The 16,601-nt window shown below is 47.3% G+C and overlaps 1 protein-coding gene across 1 annotated transcript in view; it reads right to left on the bottom strand.

The window, feature by feature from the left end:
• Positions 1-16,330, bottom strand: part of MRPL28 (mitochondrial ribosomal protein L28) — a 96,873-nt gene extending 80,543 nt beyond the window's left edge. The window contains exon 1 of the mRNA XM_073633056.1: positions 16,157-16,330. The gene's annotated coding sequence lies outside the window, so the exon portion shown is untranslated. The remainder of the gene's footprint in view (positions 1-16,156) is intronic.
• Positions 16,331-16,601: the final 271 nt, after the last annotated feature.

Below are 16,601 nucleotides of genomic sequence, written 5' to 3' on the forward strand. Positions count from 1 at the left end.
ATCCTGCCTTTAATACATCTCCGAGGGTGCCAACCCTTAGATTCACACCAGGAAACATAAGCTTTCCAGACTCTATAATATATAGCCCCTAGAAGCTGGCTTCCTAGCATTAAAGTAGATATAACTGCCTAGAAATGCCCACGTCTTTTCAGAACGTGGGTCTCAATAGCCAGGCCGTTAAATTTAGCATTCCTAAAGTAGGATGGAACATCGGCCCCTGTGAGAGCAGGTCTGGCCTTAGTGGAAGGGACCACAGATCCTCCACTGCCATCTTAACGACCTCTGCATACCATGACCTTCTGGGCCATGCTGGTGCTGCCAGAATTACCGGTTTTCTTTCCAGCTTGATCCTACAAAGAAGTCAAGGCAGCAACTGAATAGGGGGAAATGCATACATCAGTAAAAGCTGATCCCACAGTATCAACGCATCTGTTCTGCATGCGAATGGATCCTTTGTTGTGGACACAAAGTTGACTAACTTTATGTTGCACTGGATGCTAGATCTACATCCGGAGTCCCCCATCCTTGACAAACAGTCCAAAACATGTCAGGGTGAATAGACCATTTCCCTGGGAATAATCTGCTGGCGGCACATGTAGTGCGCGTGCCAATTCTCTATTCCCGGAATGAAGACTGCCGATGGGCAAGGAATATTTCTTTCTGCCCAAGTTAGAATATGGTTCACTTCTCTTTGCACTGAGAGATTCTTGGTGCCCCTTTTGGTGATTGAGATAGGCCACAGCCGTGGCATTGACGGATTGGATCCTGTCGGGACAATCCCTTAACCTGGAAGTCCAGGCTTTTAGAGCCAGACGCACTGCCCGAATCTCTAGGATGTTGATGGGCAAGGCTCTTTCGGTTCTTAGACAGTTGTCTTCTCTGTCATTACCACTTTCCAGATAAGTGGTCTGAAGGATTTTCCCTTTAGGACATTCTTTAGTAACCACTAATTGAGGCTTTGGAACACCCTTGGGGACAGCCGCATTGGCAAGTCCAAAGCTTGGATCGTTTTGTTCCAGGAAAATAGAATACTGTTTTGCAACAGTCTCAAATGGAACTGGGCAAAGGGAACTGCTTCGAATGAAGCCACCATCCTTTCTAACAACCTCATGCAAAGGTGAATGGAGGGACCTCCTTTTGACCTGACCATCCGGACCAACTCTTTTATAGAGTGGTGTTCTCTTCTTTTTTTTTCTCTGGGCAAGAAGACCCCTTTTCTGGGCTGTATCTATGATCAGACCCAAATACTGCAGCCCTTTTTTAGCGATTTTAATGGAGACCTTACTAGGTTGAGAATGCAACCCAGACCTTTCCAGGTAACTGGTTGTAATGCGTACACCTTACTCCGAACAGCGATTGGTCTATTAGCAATAGATCGTCTAGGTATGCCAAGACTGTTTAAGCCCTGTGCCCTTGACCTGGCTACAGGTGGGGCTAGCACCTTTGTGAACACTCGAGGTGCTGTAGCTAGCCCGAAGAGCAAGGCTATAAACTGAAATGCTGCTGTTCTACTTCGAATTGCAGAAACCTTTGGTGAGCGGGAAATATATGGACATGCAGATATTCATCCCTGATGCCGATAGGCGCTAGAAGTTTTCCTCCTTGCAGGATAGAAACTGCTGACTTGATCCGCTCCTTTCTATGGAGTCGATCTATAGTAACTGATTTAGATTCTTTTAGATCTAGAATGGATCTGTTGAATTTCTGCGTGGCTCTGTACCTGTACAGGAAACGCATGAAAAAGGCAGTGAAGGTTCCAAGGAACCTAAGAAAAAACAGAACTATCAGCTGACTCTACTAGAGGTAGCTTGAAAGAGGCACAAATCATCTCTGTAAGAGGTTTGTACCAGCAATTTCTCAGATTGCGAGGCTGAAAAAAAGTTCAGCTCTAGTTGTCTCCTCTGCAGAGGAGTACTCGGTGTGCCTTTCTTCCCGATTACCTGAGGGTAATCCTTCATCCTCTACCCACTGTTCCCTTGATAAGGGATCTCAGGTGGGGGAGAGGGATCTAACACGCTTCTCATCCTTGGATAGCGGATGCGATTAAAATCGCTAATTTTCCTTCTAGGCCCTGCAGGGCGGAGGAAAAACGCATCTTCAATCATGTATACAGGGGCTGAATATTTTCTCCTCTTAGGCTCAGTTTCCACTATTGCAACCCCAAAGTTGCGTGATTTTACTGTGATCCTTTGCCGCCGAGAATACGTCGGGGCGCAATTTTGATGCGACAATAAACAATGCCTGTGTATTCTAGAGGTTTATGGACCTCAAGTCGCATCAAAGTGGTACCAAAGTAGTGCAGGGACTACCTTGAAGTCGCACAGATCTGAACAGTATTTCTTGGAAATCATGCCCTATGCATCTTTATTGATGCTGGAAATCGCAGCGTCTACTGCTGGTACTTTCCAACCTTTGTGAATTTTTCCTCCATGATAGAGAACTGAGAAACTCTTTGGAGGGAAAAAATGCTTATCCAGATGATCCCATTCAGCATAAATAAGCGCTGTAAAAGGTTCTTTTTTTTTTTTTTTTTTAAACCAAAGAAGGGACCTGGACTTTCAGCTTACTCTGTTAGGAGTAGTATAAAAAGTGGAATGAACCATCTCTGTAAGAGTTTGTACACCTCATCCTGTGCCCACTGTTCCCTTGGAAAAAGGGGTTTGAGGTGGGGGATCTAGCATGCTTCCTATCCTCTTGGATGGAGAATGCGATTAAAGCCGCTAATCTTACTTCTAAGCCCAACTGGGCAGAGGAGAATGCATCTTCAGTCACATACACAGGGGGCTGAAGTGTGAGAAGCAGTTGCACCACCAATTGCTTCTAATGATTCACCCTGGCTTGCCATGTCAGGTATCTCCGGAGAGGATGACAGTTTGGAGGCATGACTGAAGTTCCCAGCGCCTGGGGGTGGAATCCTTGGTACCTTTGTGGTACACTGGAAATCAAATGTGCTAAGCACAACAGCAGAGGCACTTTAACAAATTATGGTATTTGCTGAACAATAGTTTTAGCAAAAGAAAACAATGTCACCATAAGGATCAGCCTTTGATGCTGAGTACCATAATATTTCCTGTGCTGGAAATGCCTGTTTACACACCTTTACATGCCCAGCGCTCCTGTGTCTTAGTGTGACAGACTTCTGCCTTCAGTATATGAACTGAGAGCGTCTGTGTTAAGCCTCAGGTGAGAACCTGATTACACATAAGTGTCAGCTGTTACCGCACCTCTCCAGGAGGAGAGGGGAGGGGGAGGGGGAGGGGAATTTTTATCAGCAGTGTTTGTTAAGCTCCTAGTTTTAAAGGAAGACTTTATACAAAAAAATGCAAATGGCTGGTGTTGTATGTTCATAAACTACTGCTGTTACCCCTTTAGATCCCTCAGAAGAGGAACACCATCTGTTCAATTAAGAACTCCCCTCTGGCTGCAGGGACCACACCCACTGCTATAGCCAGACACAGAGCTGCTGAAAAAGCATCATACTAGGTAAGTGTAATATACTCCCTCTAGAGGAGACATTTTAAAGCATTCAGTTATACATTTTATATATATATATATATATATATATATATATATATATATGTATTTTTTGGAAAAAAAGGCATAGGTAGACTTTTTACAGTTCCTAGGCTTCTCCCCTTACCTTATCCTCGCTGCAGGATACTGCTGAATTAACAGACAGATCCAACTTTCACCCATCACGGCAGGCAGTTTAATTAAACCTTCAAAGACTGGGCCCTTTTTAAAGGGGTTCCGCTCCTTTGGACCTGTAATGCACCCCTCAGGAACAACTTTAGGTAATATGAAAAACCAAAAAGAGTCCTGGTTCCTAGGGTCCAGCTCTCAAAGAGAAGCTTACAGGCAAAACCTCGTTCTTCAATGCGAGGCCCAGGTACCATCCTATGGCCTCAGTGGCGAGGATGGATCCGGTTGTGGAGGTTTTTTTAAATCCAGCATAGATCCCTCCCTGGAGCTCCTCAGAGCACATCTTCACTTGTGACCAACACCTTAGACACTGGCGAAAAACTGAGGACTCCTAGAAGGAGGAGGGGTTATATAGGGGAGTCAACTTCCTGTATTGGTTATACCAGTGTCAACACCTGAAGGTAGGCCCATAACCCACCAAGTAATTACTTGAGGCTCTGTGTCCTATGATGTACGATAAAGAAAAGTGTCCAACTGCCTCTGAATGCGCGTTTAACAACGTCTCATGTGCATGGGGCCTTAGAATGAGTTTTCTTAGTAATGAAGTGATTTTCTGTATGGAGTCTGAAAGGAAAAAAAAAATCTAGGGCGGAATGTGTTGCATTTGTTAAAATATGATTTTTTTATATTAATCAGACATAACATTACATGGGATAATATTACATTAGTAGTTGGTCAGATTACTGTCAGGTTTTGGCTTAAGCAGATATTTCTCGAACAAATGCTGTTGCATACCAGGGGATACATAGATACCCTTGTTGTATTCAATTGACAGTTTGAATAGGTTATTGTCTCTATAGCTACAGTAAGCAGGTAAGAGGGGCTCTCAAACTGAAAGAATGACTGTTACTTGGTTGTTATGGAAACAAGTTTGTAACCATTACCTTTTGTCAACAAAACTTTACAAATAAAAGGATCAGTAGAGACTGGGAAAGGGCTCATCATGTTTTAAGATCAGAAGCCACTCATGATACAAGAAGGTGCCTGGTCTCAAGGAGAATCGTTGCCAATGGAGATCACAAACATACAGTAACTGAAGTTAAGTAACTCTTAAGTGTATTTATACTGTTATAGACCATAGGCTGTTCATTTGCTAGGCATTTTGCTTGTGATAGATATCTGTCAGTCTTGTATTGTATTCCTAATATTGTAATAGTTTTGTATGTACAGCATTTTTGTATAGTAAAAGCACATTTACACACTGCAGAAGTCTCAGCTTCCTTGCTTATACCACAAAGTAACCTTGCTAGATAGACGCAAGCAAAACACATGACAAGACATAAAGAGCACATTAAGACATTATTAAATTGTGAAGTTTGTGTAAGGTAGTGCAGGTGCCTGTCGACATGTCAAGGGTCTCAAGAAAGTTGGGGCCTCTAGCATGGTTCCTGACCTGTTCTCTGCATATCTGCATTTCATGAGAAGAATGGACAGGGGGGCCAACTATTAAATCAGCCCCTCACGCCAAACCCTCTACCCATTGGGAATCGTTTAGGGGGAATAAGGAAGGGTGAGAAGATGGGGAAAAGAAAGAGGGGGGGAGTATAAGAACTTGGTATCCTTGAGAATTTCGGTATTTAAGCCAGGCTCCCCATATAATCGAGAAGCTTGAGATCCTATCTTGGGTGGTATAGATCAGCTCCTCTATTGCTGCAATATGGTTGATGCGCGACGCCCATTCTTTCATTGAAGGGGTCAATGTGGACCTATAATGGACTGGTCAGCATAGCCTAGCAGCGTTTATCATATGCACAGCCACTGATTTATAGTATCTTTTCTTGGGTATTTTGGAAAGATGAAGGAGGTACTGTGCTGGTGAGAACTCCAGTGGGAGCAAAGAGATTGCAGTTGTCGCGTCGTGCACCTTTCCGCCAGTACGGCTGAATCAGTAGGCACATCCACCATATGTGGAGGAAGGTACCCAAGTCTTGACCGCATCTCCAGCATCGATCTGAGACTGTGGGTATGAATTTATGAAGCAGTTCCGATGTCCTATACCACCGCGTTTTAATCTTATACCCATTCTCCTGGGTGTGCACATTCAGTGATCCTTTATGAACGTATAGATGAATGCAATCCCAGCTGGTTTCCGGTATCACAGTGTCCAGTTGGGTTTCCCAGAATGCACGTTCTGTGTGCAGGGCACTGTAAGGTTCCCAAAAAATGTAGGCATAAAGTACTGATAACACACGCCTCTGGGGAGCCGAGCTGGAACATAGTGACTCGAAGACAGTAGGGGCTTTTGTGAAGCTTTCCCTAGTCGCTGGGTTGTCTAGGTAGTGTTTTAGTTGTAGGTAAACCCAAAAAGGGAAGGACTTGGTCAGTGATAGGGCTGCGAGCTCTCTCTGGCGGAGGAACCTGCCCCTGGAAAAGAAATGTTTGGCTGGCATCTCTTCATAGGGCCATCCGGCTGACAAGTAGGCCTTGGCCATCCCTGGAATGAAAATCCGGGTTCCCCTTAATAGGGGTAATTGCACAGTCTTTGGCTGATAGGGCCTGTAAAGTCTACGCGCTATCAAAGGCATGCAGGGTTGCTCCAATAAGAGGGTGTGACTGGATGTCAGGTGTTATATGCTTTTTAGAAAACCAGGGAACCGAACGGCGTTCGACTCCTGCTATCATTTGCTTCAGGAGTACCCATCTCTTACATCGGGTGTGAATCCTCCAATCCACTATCCGGGCTAACTGGGTAGCCCAGTAGTATCTCTGCAAGTCAGGGAGGCTAATGCCACGACAAGACTTTGGCAGAACCAGTTTCGCCCATCTAATTCGTGCCACCTTGGATCCCCATAGGAAAGCCCTGCACATTCTTTTATACGCCGCAAAGAAGGAAGGTGGTAGGCGGATTGGGATAGTCTGCAGTTTATACAGAATGCGGGGGAGCAACATAATTTTTAGGATGGAGGGTCATCCAAAACAGGAGACCTAAGGAGGTCTTCTTGTAAATTTTTTAGTTCTGACAAAGTTTTTATCGTATAAGTCTGTTAGCCTGCTAGGTAGTTGGATAGCCAAGTAGCTAATGGCATCTTTCTTCCAACAGAAGGGGAAATTCGTCTGGCATTGATGTACTAGTTTAGGGGGTAGAGAGATGTTTAGCGCAAATGATTTTGAATAATTAATTTTCAAATTTGAGATAAGTTGGAACTGTTCTAAGACTTGCATCAGGTTAGGTAGGTACATCAGTGGGGATGAGAGGAAGAGCAGGATGTCATCCACAAAGGCTGCAAACTTATATCCCCGACCATGAACTTCAATGTCTTTTATGTTTGGATTCGCTAGGATGCAGCGCAAGAGGTTCCAACGTAAGGATGTATAGTAAGGTAGAAAGGGGGCAGCCCTGCCTGGTTACATTATGGATGGAGAAGGCATCCGACAAGTGGCCATTGACCCAAACTCTAGCTCTTGGACTAGCGTATAATAATAAAAGCTTGTATACAGCTCCACAGTCCTAGTGCCCCGAGGACTGCATCCATATAGTCCCAGGCCACTCGGTCAAAGGCCTTCTCAGTATCCATTGTTAGGAAAACCCTTTGCGTTGGATGGAGGTAAGCCAATGGTGTAGGTTTAGAGCTTTAATGGTATTGTCCCTGGCTTCTCTGCCAGGGACAAAGCCAACTTGGTCGAGACCCACCCAGGCAGGCACATGGTAGGACAGCCGGGTCACAAGGATCTTGGAAAATTGTTTGACATCCACGTTCGGTCGGTAATTGGCTACATTAGCGGGGTCTTTGTTCTCTTTTGAGATCACCGAGATACAATATATGCCTCTAGTAGGCTACTTGAAGAGCTAGGAGTATCTGATAGGGAATTGAAGGCCTTGAGGAAACCCGGGGCCAAGAGGTCAGCAAAGCTCTTATAGTATTGTGCCATGAAGCCATCCGGCCCTGGACTCTTGCCTGGATTTGTGGCCTTTAAGGCTTCTTCCCATTCCTCTGATGACAGGGGGGCTTCAAGAGCTTGCCGGTCATCAGTCGATAGCGTACTAGGGCTATACATATGAAGAAAGTCTCTTATCAAGTCTGGTCGTGTATTTGATGTTGTTAAAAAACCCAAGGGTTATGCTGCGCTCAAACTAAATATGGAATTAAATAATATTGAAAAATAAATAGAACAGCCAGCACCAAAAAGTCTAATACAAAAACTCCAGTACAAATGTGAAAAATATGCGGCGCTAAAATCAGGAAGGAATTAACGAAAGTGAAATCAAGTCAAAACAAAGTAATGGTGAAAAAACTCTCATCAGAGAAAACTAAGGCGAATGCCTCACAAAAATGAATGATAAATTGTAGAAATCAAACTAAAAAGAGGTATTGGTGAAAAAACTCTCATCAAGAAAGACTAAGGCGGATACCGCACAAAATAAAGTGATAAGATGTAAAAATAAATAACCACATGAAAAATATTAATAAGTGATAAACCATAATAAGGCAATATCAAATACAAGAATCAATTTTTGAAAAAATAATTCAAACAAATCAAACACCAGAAATCATAAAAGATAAAAATAAAATAAAAATATATAAAAAGTTCCATCCCGGTAAAAATCAGTGCAAAAACAAAAAATACATATAAAAAAGTCCATAGAAGGAGTGAAGAAAATAATCCAAAGGGTAGGTGTATGAAACCAGATCCTAATTCCAAGATAGTAGCACACCCGAGTGAGTATAGAGGCTACTTACCAGCTACAGGTGACCATCATGGGTGGTCTCACCAGGCACAGGGAATGATAAGGTCTTCCGGAACCTATAACGGCATCTGTAAAAGCAGCTAGGTCCGTGGTAAGTTTTGAAGGCAGCTTCTCGTTCCTGTGGCAAGTTTTGAAGGCAGCTTCTTGTTCCTGTGGCAAGTTTTGAAGGCAGCTTCTCGTTCCTGTGGCAAGTTGTGAAGGCAGCTTCTCGTTCCTGAGGCAAGTTTTGAAGGCAGATTCTTGTTCCTGAGGCAAGTTTTGAAGGCAGCTTCTCGTTCCTCAATGAGGAACGAGAAGCTGCCTTCAAAACTTACCACAGACCTAGCTGCTTTTACAGATGCCGTTATAGGTTCCTGGGAGACCTTATCATTCCCTGTGCCACCTGAGACCACCCATGGTGGTCACCTGTAGCTGGTAAGGAGCCCCTATACACACTCGGGTGTGCTACTATCTTGGAATTAGGATCTGGTTTCATACACCCAGGGCCGTCTTTAATTTTGATTGGGCCCTGGGAAAACATTCTCTTGGGCCCCCCCCCCCCTCCATTCTGAGACATACAAAAAATAGCAGGTAGACTCAAAATCAGTTTACTGCAGCAGATGACGCAGCGATTGCAATTGTTTGCCAGAGGCTACAGCCTATCCTTACTGCTCACTGGCTGGTTTCTAGAGGTTACAACACATAATTTCTACTTGCTGATTGGTTGCTAGAGGTTAATGTACATTATTAGCGCTCACTAATTGGATGATAGGGGTTACAGCACATCATTACCACTTACTGATTGGTTGCTAGAGATTAAAGCAGATCACTACTGTTCGCTGATTGGTTGCTAGAGGTTAATGCACATCATTACCTCTCACTGAGCAGTGGAGCAATCCCAAATAATTGAGCAAGTAAAGTAAAGGGGCACATTAATAATCATACTACAGGAGAGTGTCAGAGAGTGCAGACATACTACAGGAGAGGTTCAGAGACTGCGGACATATTGCAGGAGACAATCAGAGACTGTGGACATACTGCAGGAGATTACCAGAGACTGCAGACATACTGCAGGAGACAGAGACTGTGGACATACTGCAGGAGACAATCAGAGGCTACGGACATACTGCAGGAGATTACCAGAGACTGCGGACATACTGCAGGAGATTACCAGAGACTGCGGACATACTGCAGGAGATTACCAGAGACTGCGGACATGCTGCAGGATATTACTAGAGACTGCGGACATACTGCAGAAGACAATCATAGACTGCGGACATACTGCAGGAGACAATCAGAGACTGTGGACATACTGCAGGAGATTACCAGAGACTGCGGACATACTGCAGGAGACAATCATAGACTGCGGACATACTGCAGGAGACAATCAGAGACTGTGGACATACTGCAGGAGAGTACCAGAGACTGCGGACATACTGCAGGAGACAATCAGAGACTGTGGACATACTACAGGAGAGTGTCAGAGAGTGCAGACATACTACAGGAGAGGTTCAGAGACTGCGGACATATTGCAGGAGACAAACAGAGACTGCAGACATACTGCAGGAGATTACCAGAGACTGCGGACATACTGCAGGAGACAATCAGAGGCTACGGACATACTGCAGGAGATTACCAGAGACTGCGGACATACTGCAGGAGATTACCAGAGACTGCGGACATGCTGCAGGAGATTACCAGAGACTGCGGACATGCTGCAGGAGATTACCAGAGACTGCGGACATGCTGCAGGAGATTACCAGAGACTGCGGACATACTGCAGGAGATTACCAGAGACTGCAGACATACTGCAGGAGATTACCAGAGACTGCGGACATACTGCAGGAGATTACCAGAGACTGCGGACATACTGCAGGAGATTACCAGAGACTGCGGACATACTGCAGGAGATTACCAGAGACTGCGGACATACTGCAGGAGACATTTAGAGACTGCGGACATACTGCAGGAGACAATCAGAGGCTGCGGACATACTGCAGGAGACAATCAGAGGCTGCGGACATACTGCAGGAGATTACCAGAGACTGCGGACATACTGCAGGAGACAATCATAGACTGCGGACATACTGCAGGAGACAATCAGAGACTGCGGACATACTGCAGAAGACAATCAGAGACTGTGGACATACTGCAGGAGATTACCAGAGACTGCGGACATACTGCAGGAGATTACCAGAGACTGCGGACATACTGCAGGAGATTACCAGAGACTGCGGACATACTGCAGCAGATTACCAGAGACTGCGGACATACTGCAGGAGACATTTAGAGACTGCGGACATACTGCAGGAGACAATCAGAGGCTGCGGACATACTGCAGGAGACAATCAGAGGCTGCGGACATACTGCAGGAGATTACCAGAGACTGCGGACATACTGCAGGAGACAATCATAGACTGCGGACATACTGCAGGAGACAATCAGAGACTGCGGACATACTGCAGGAGATTACCAGAGACTGCGGACATACTGCAGGAGATTACAAGAGACTGCGGACATACTGCAGGAGATTACCAGAGACTGCGGACATACTGCAGGAGACAATCATAGACTGTGGACATACTGCAGGAGACAATCAGAGACTGTGGACATACTGCAGGAGATTACCAGAGACTGCGGACATACTGCAGGAGATTACAAGAGACTGCGGACATACTGCAGGAGATTACCAGAGACTGCGGACATACTGCAGGAGACAATCAGAGACTGCGGACATACTGCAGGAGACAATCAGAGACTGTGGACATACTGCAGGAGATTACCAGAGACTGCGGACATACTGCAGGAGACAAGCAGAGACTGAGGACATACTGCAGGAGACAATCAGAGGCTGCGGACATACTGCAGGAGATTACCAGAGACTGCGGACATACTGCAGGAGACAATCAGAGACTGCGGACATACTGCAGGAGACAATCAGAGACTGCGGACATACTGCAGGAGACAATCAGAGACTGCGGACATACTGCAGGAGACAATCAGAGACTGCGGACATACTGCAGGAGACAGAGACTGCGGACATACTGCAGGAGACAATCAGAGACTGCGGACATACTGCAGGAGATTACCAGAGACTGCGGACATACTGCAGGAGACAATCAGAGACTGCGGACATACTGCAGGAGATTACCAGAGACTGCGGACATACTGCAGGAGATTACCAGAGACTGCGGACATACTGCAGGAGATTACCAGAGACTGCGGACATACTGCAGGAGATTACCAGAGACTGCGGACATACTGCAGGAGATTACCAGAGACTGCGGACATACTGCAGGAGATTACCAGAGACTGCGGACATGCTGCAGGAGATTACCAGAGACTGCGGACATGCTGCAGGAGATTACCAGAGACTGCGGACATACTGCAGGAGATTACCAGAGACTGCGGACATACTGCAGGAGATTACCAGAGACTGCGGACATACTGCAGGAGATTACCAGAGACTGCGGACATACTGCAGCAGATTACCAGAGACTGCGGACATACTGCAGGAGACAATCAGAGACTGTGGACATACTGCAGGAGTTTACCAGAGACTGCGGACATACTGCAGGAGACATTTAGAGACTGCGGACATACTGCAGGAGACAATCAGAGGCTGCGGACATACTGCAGGAGACAATCAGAGGCTGCGGACATACTGCAGGAGATTACCAGAGACTGCGGACATACTGCAGGAGACAATCATAGACTGCGGACATACTGCAGGAGACAATCAGAGACTGCGGACATACTGCAGAAGACAATCAGAGACTGTGGACATACTGCAGGAGATTACCAGAGACTGCGGACATACTGCAGGAGATTACAAGAGACTGCGGACATACTGCAGGAGATTACCAGAGACTGCGGACATACTGCAGGAGACAATCAGAGACTGCGGACATACTGCAGGAGACAATCAGAGACTGTGGACATACTGCAGGAGATTACCAGAGACTGTGGACATACTGCAGGAGACATTTAGAGACTGCGGACATACTGCAGGAGACAAGCAGAGACTGAGGACATACTGCAGGAGACAATCAGAGGCTGCGGACATACTGCAGGAGATTACCAGAGACTGCGGACATACTGCAGGAGACAATCAGACTGCGGACATACTGCAGAAGACAATCAGAGACTGCGGACATACTGCAGGAGACAATCAGAGACTGCGGACATACTGCAGGAGACAGAGACTGCGGACATACTGCAGGAGACAGAGACTGCGGACATACTGCAGGAGACAGAGACTGCGGACATACTGCAGGAGACAGAGACTGCGGACATACTGCAGGAGACAAAGACTGCGGACATACTGCAGGAGATTACCAGAGACTGCAGACATACTGCAGGAGACAATCAGAGACTGCGGACATACTGCAGGAGACAATCAGAGACTGCGGACATACTGCAGGAGACAGAGACTGCGGACATACTGCAGGAGACAATCAGAGACTGCGGACATACTGCAGGAGATTACCAGAGACTGCGGACATACTGCAGGAGACAATCAGAGACAGCAGACATACTGCAGGAGATTACCAGAGACTGCGGACATACTGCAGGAGATTACCAGAGACTGCGGACATACTGCAGGAGATTACCAGAGACTGCGGACATGCTGCAGGAGATTACCAGAGACTGCGGACATGCTGCAGGAGATTACCAGAGACTGCGGACATACTGCAGGAGATTACCAGAGACTGCGGACATACTGCAGGAGATTACCAGAGACTGCGGACATACTGCAGGAGATTACCAGAGACTGCGGACATACTGCAGGAGATTACCAGAGACTGCGGACATACTGCAGCAGATTACCAGAGACTGCGGACATACTGCAGGAGACAATCAGAGACTGTGGACATACTGCAGGAGTTTACCAGAGACTGCGGACATACTGCAGGAGACATTTAGAGACTGCAGACATACTGCAGGAGACAATCAGAGGCTGCGGACATACTGCAGGAGACAATCAGAGGCTGCGGACATACTGCAGGAGATTACCAGAGACTGCGGACATACTGCAGGAGACAATCATAGACTGCGGACATACTGCAGGAGACAATCAGAGACTGCGGACATACTGCAGAAGACAATCAGAGACTGTGGACATACTGCAGGAGATTACCAGAGACTGCGGACATACTGCAGGAGATTACAAGAGACTGCGGACATACTGCAGGAGATTACCAGAGACTGCGGACATACTGCAGGAGACAATCAGAGACTGCGGACATACTGCAGGAGACAATCAGAGACTGTGGACATACTGCAGGAGATTACCAGAGACTGTGGACATACTGCAGGAGACATTTAGAGACTGCGGACATACTGCAGGAGACAAGCAGAGACTGAGGACATACTGCAGGAGACAATCAGAGACTGCGGACATACTGCAGGAGACAATCAGAGACTGTGGACATACTGCAGGAGATTACCAGAGACTGTGGACATACTGCAGGAGACATTTAGAGACTGCGGACATACTGCAGGAGACAAGCAGAGACTGAGGACATACTGCAGGAGACAATCAGAGGCTGCGGACATACTGCAGGAGATTACCAGAGACTGCGGACATACTGCAGGAGACAATCAGACTGCGGACATACTGCAGAAGACAATCAGAGACTGCGGACATACTGCAGGAGACAATCAGAGACTGCGGACATACTGCAGGAGACAGAGACTGCGGACATACTGCAGGAGACAGAGACTGCGGACATACTGCAGGAGACAGAGACTGCGGACATACTGCAGGAGACAGAGACTGCGGACATACTGCAGGAGACAGAGACTGCGGACATACTGCAGGAGATTACCAGAGACTGCAGACATACGGCAGGAGACAATCAGAGACTGCGGACATACTGCAGGAGACAATCAGAGACTGTGGACATACTGCAGGAGACAATCAGAGACTGCAGACATACTGCAGGAGACAATCAGAGACTGCGGACATACTGCAGGAGACAATCAGAGACTGCGGACATACTGCAGGAGACAATCAGAGACTGCGGACATACTGCAGGAGACAAAGACTGCGGACATACTGCAGGAGACAGAGACTGCGGACATACTGCAGGAGACAATCAGAGACTGCGGACATACTGCAGGAGATTACCAGAGACTGCGGACATACTGCAGGAGATTACCAGAGACTGCGGACATACTGCAGGAGATTACCAGAGACTGCGGACATGCTGCAGGAGATTACCAGAGACTGCGGACATGCTGCAGGAGATTACCAGAGACTGCGGACATACTGCAGGAGATTACCAGAGACTGCGGACATACTGCAGGAGATTACCAGAGACTGCGGACATACTGCAGGAGATTACCAGAGACTGCGGACATACTGCAGCAGATTACCAGAGACTGCGGACATACTGCAGGAGACAATCAGAGACTGTGGACATACTGCAGGAGTTTACCAGAGACTGCGGACATACTGCAGGAGACATTTAGAGACTGCGGACATACTGCAGGAGACAATCAGAGGCTGCGGACATACTGCAGGAGACAATCAGAGGCTGCGGACATACTGCAGGAGATTACCAGAGACTGCGGACATACTGCAGGAGACAATCATAGACTGCGGACATACTGCAGGAGACAATCAGAGACTGCGGACATACTGCAGGAGACAATCAGAGACTGCGGACATACTGCAGGAGACAATCAGAGACTGCGGACATACTGCAGGAGACAATCAGAGACTGCGGACATACTGCAGAAGACAATCAGAGACTGTGGACATACTGCAGGAGATTACAAGAGACTGCGGACATACTGCAGGAGATTACCAGAGACTGCGGACATACTGCAGGAGACAATCAGAGACTGCGGACATACTGCAGGAGACAATCAGAGACTGCGGACATACTGCAGGAGACAATCAGAGACTGCGGACATACTGCAGGAGACAATCAGAGACTGCGGACATACTGCAGGAGACAGACTGCGGACATACTGCAGAAGACAATCAGAGACTGTGGACATACTGCAGGAGATTACCAGAGACTGCGGACATACTGCAGGAGATTACCAGAGACTGCGGACATACTGCAGGAGATTACCAGAGACTGCGGACATACTGCAGGAGACAATCAGAGACTGCGGACATACTGCAGGAGACAATCAGAGACTGTGGACATACTGCAGGAGATTACCAGAGACTGTGGACATACTGCAGGAGACATTTAGAGACTGCGGACATACTGCAGGAGACAAGCAGAGACTGAGGACATACTGCAGGAGACAATCAGAGGCTGCGGACATACTGCAGGAGATTACCAGAGACTGCGGACATACTGCAGGAGACAATCAGACTGCGGACATACTGCAGAAGACAATCAGAGACTGCGGACATACTGCAGGAGACAGAGACTGCGGACATACTGCAGGAGACAGAGATTGCGGACATACTGCAGGAGATTACCAGAGACTGCAGACATACTGCAGGAGACAATCAGAGACTGCGGACATACTGCAGGAGACAATCAGAGACTATGGACATACTGCAGGAGACAATCAGAGACTGCGGACATACTGCAGGAGACAATTTGAGACTGCGGACATACTGCAGGAGATTACCAGAGACTGCGGACATACTGCAGGAGATTACCAGAGACTGCGGACATACTGCAGGAGACAATCAGAGACTGCAGACATTATACAGGAGATGGTCAGAGAACTTTCAGCAATGCACAGCTTTACAGTTGAATAACACAGCTCAGGGTTTAAACAGTCAGGCATTTTATGGGTGTAAGGACATACCTGGCCAGCCAAACTCACTACATACATTCAGGTGTGTGGGCGGGCTTTCACTCTCTGCTCTCACTACAACAGCTCCACTGATGCTTTGTTGGGGGGCTGCGTCACCCGTGAATTGGGGCCCCGACGACAGCTTTGCAGAGCGCACAGAGGACACGGGAGGCTGTATTCTAGCACGAGCCAGCTGAGAGGGGCGGGGCCGGGAGCTCCACTGACGCTCTGACCCCGCCCATGTGCAGCCTGTATACTCGGAATAGAGCGTCTGTAGTGAGAGCCAGTGATCGGAGTGGGAGTGTCATTGGAGCTTCCGGCCCCGCCCCCGGACCTCTGTATTCACCAGCCAGTATAGAGGGGGCGGGGCCGGGAGCTCCACTGACACTCCCACTCCGATCACTGGCACTTACTACAGACGCTCTTTTCTGAGTATACAGGATGCACGTAGGCGTCA

The sequence above is a fragment of the Aquarana catesbeiana genome, linkage group LG06 (assembly GCF_042186555.1).
Source record: "Aquarana catesbeiana isolate 2022-GZ linkage group LG06, ASM4218655v1, whole genome shotgun sequence".
NCBI classification, from domain to species: Eukaryota; Metazoa; Chordata; class Amphibia; order Anura; family Ranidae; genus Aquarana; species Aquarana catesbeiana.